Genomic DNA, 3438 nt, shown 5'->3' with positions numbered 1-3438 from the left:
GTCTCGCTCCGTCTGTTTTTATACTGCTCCTCGAGCCCCTAAAGACTGATGCAAACATTCCTGAAAGCTTCTCAGTCTGGTTAATCGTGTAATTAAAATTTCAGAACGCCCAGAACAAATACTTTGCTTTGTGGCCCTCGTAAACAGTGTGTGTGTGTGTGTGTGTGTGTGTGTGTGTGTGTGTGTGTGTGTGTGTGTGTGTGTGTGTGTGTGTGTGTGTGTGGTGTGTGTGTGTGTGCGCGCGTGCGCGCGCGCAGGAGAACAGTGAGTACATGCTGTACCTTCGTCAGAGTCAGCAGGAGATCCTGAAGGAGGAGGAGAGGAGGTATCGCTTCCTGGCTGAGAAACACTGAGTGTGTGTGTGTTGAGTTTTTGTGTCTTTGTGAGTGTGAGTGTCTGTGAGAAAGTGTCTGTTATTGTGTGCGTGAAAAAAATAATGAAATAAACTATGAAAAGCACATTAGTTATGAATACAATTCAAGCTGGATAAAAGCACTACAAATAAATATAACATATCATATAGTCCTGGCCTCCCCAAATCATATTGTTATATACATAATAACTTGTACATAATAACTTGTTATTATATATACATGATAACAAGGACTGCTGTTCATCTACACATCAGTGGAACACGTTGATTTTGGGGAGGCCAGGACTGTATGATATGTTATATGTATTTGTAGTGCTTTTATCTGCTGATTAAGAACACAACTTGTTCCCCACTGGTCCCATTCATCTATCAATAGAGCCATTTGAAACTGGGATGGCTCTGGCAGAATGTTGTCCAACAGGAAGTGAAGACATGAAGACGATCTGTGTTTTTGATTGACCTGGCATCACATTAATGTTTTGGTGCCAGAAGTCAAAAAGTACACTCTTAATTAAAACACCCTTGTTTGTTTGACAAATAATTAAAAAAGAACAGGTGGAGTCCTTTCTGGCCATGCCAACCAACATCATTCCTGTAAGTGACATCTGATCTGGAGTAACCTCTTAACAATTCTCAGTAAATATATCAGCTGTTCTTGTTGTTGTCCTGAGTTTGAATCTTTAGGGTTTATTGTTTGTTGAAGTAAACATATCAGCTGTTCTTGTTGTTGTCCTGAGTTTGAATCTTTAGGGTTTTTTGTTTGTTGAAGTAAACATATCAGCTGTTCTTGTTGTTGTCCTGAGTTTGAATCTTTAGGCTTAAGACTTATCTTTTTGCCGCTGCTTTTAATTGAAACTGAGCCGTTGTGTTTCGTTTTTGGTTAATGAACATTTGGGGCTAGTAACCCAGGGAATCAGTGTCAGGGGACTTTGTCCTGGCTGGTTTTCTATGTGTATGCTGCTCGGGAGGTATGTGCCATGCAAGCATACACAGCTCATGTTCGGAGAAACCTTAAAGAAAGGCATCAGTAAAATGAAACTTCTCTGTGAACTATTCATATCTTAAACTGCACTGTACATTTTTAATAATCTTTTTTTTACTCATGTATTTTTTCTTTCAATTTTTCTTTTATAGGGATGTAACGATACCAAAAACTCACGGTACGATAATATCGCGATAACAAGTCCACGGTACGGTATTTATCGCAATATTGAATAATAAAGGGAAGAAGGAAAAAAAATCAGAATTTTTTTCCCCCCAATAAAACATTTTTTTACTCAGAATTTTTTTTTTTATTACATAATAAATCTGATTTTTACAGCATTTTTGTAGGATAGCAGTATTTTAAAGTGTCAAAAACAAAGTGACAGTAACAGACTGGAAAAAGAAAACCAGTGTTTTTTTACCTACTAGTACTACCAAACAAAGTAAGCATTTTCTTTATGCCACTGCATCTCACAAATAAACAAGGACATTTAATAATCAGACCCTGCAATAAAATAAATCAAGTTTCACTTTAGTTTTTCAAGTAACTCAACTCAAACTCACTAGTCACTCACTCAGCATCATCAGACAGGTTTTTAGGAATATGAGAATGTCCACATTTCCAGGTATTTATAAGCTGGGATGTTTGGGCATTTACAATATCCCCTGCTCTGGAAAAAACTCTCTCGCTTGGTACTGATGTTGCTGGGACAGCAGTGGTCGCGTTAACCGAATATTTTATTTAACAATGACGGAAAAATCTGAAAGCAGTCTGTCATTTTCAGTGTTGGGTGTAACGCGTTACAAAAGTAACGGAGTTACAGTAATATATTACTTTTTGCTGTAACGAAGTAATGTAACGCATTACTAATGAAATGTGGGTAATATATTACCCGTTACAATGCTCAGTAACGCAGTTACAACACATTTTAACCCGAAATTAAATGGTGTTTTGTTTTTTAAGAATGTACTAACATAGCGAGACATTGCGACACCGGACAAATTAGTAAACCTGGTGTTTACCCTTCAGGCTTCGCGTTGAGATCTTCGGGGAAGTTGAACGTTATGCAACCATTCAAAAAAGAGAACGTAGCGAAAAATACGAACAACAAATTGCGTCAGGTGCGCGTGACCTGCTCCGCTGCGCGTGCATCATTTCCAAAGTGCTTCCACAGCAGTGATACACATCTGATCTGTGGATAATCATTTATACGAAAATGGTTAAAGCAACCATCACTAAACGCCAGCAACACTGCATCTACTGCAGACAGTAGCAACAGGTCAGATGGGGACATCACGTTACCCTCCGTTGTGGACACTAGCTTACTCCCGCCTGACTCGCCGGGCCCGGAGCAGCAGTCTTCGTCGCCCGAAACTACGCCGCCCCTCTGCGGCCCGCAGGTGCCAGGTATATCTAAACAACTACCCGCCTGTACAGTGGGGTAAGGCAGTCATTTTGCAGCTTGTGGTATAAAAATAGACAATGGCTAGAATATTCATGTGAAAATAGTACCATATTCTGACATGCCTGGAGAAATGTTGGGTCAAAAATAATGCATACAATAGCACAGATGCCTTCACCACGAATGGCTACAAAAATATCTCATATCCCAAGCTTATTATCAACGAGCTGATGTTGCAGCTGAAATGTTCACCAGGTCACAAAGTCAACCTCACATGATGATGTGATACCAGTTTTCAAGAGCAGTAAATATTCTCTTCCCAGCGTATATGATGGGAGCAAGCTGATGATGTAGTAGGCTACATGGTTTTAATAATACTTTTGCCTTTCAATGTTTGCCATTTCAAACCATTAGCATGGTTTAAATCATATTTGCCCTGATTTACAATATGTTAACCTTCATTATAGTCCTTGACAGCGGTCTGTAGGCTACTGCTGTATTAACAACGTGTCACATGTTAAGAATTTACAATCAGAATCGAGTATTCAACTAAGCGCTGTAATACAAGTTGTTAGTAGCCTTAAGGGCCTACACAGTTGTTATGCTATACAACATTGCCCTTCACTGGATGCATAATGAGCTGCACTAAACTACATTTTAGCATTTAAAATACCTAGC

This window comes from Notothenia rossii (genome assembly GCF_949606895.1).
Source record: "Notothenia rossii genome assembly, chromosome: 1".
NCBI lineage: Eukaryota > Metazoa > Chordata > Actinopteri > Perciformes > Nototheniidae > Notothenia > Notothenia rossii.
This window is presented reverse-complemented; position numbering follows the sequence as displayed.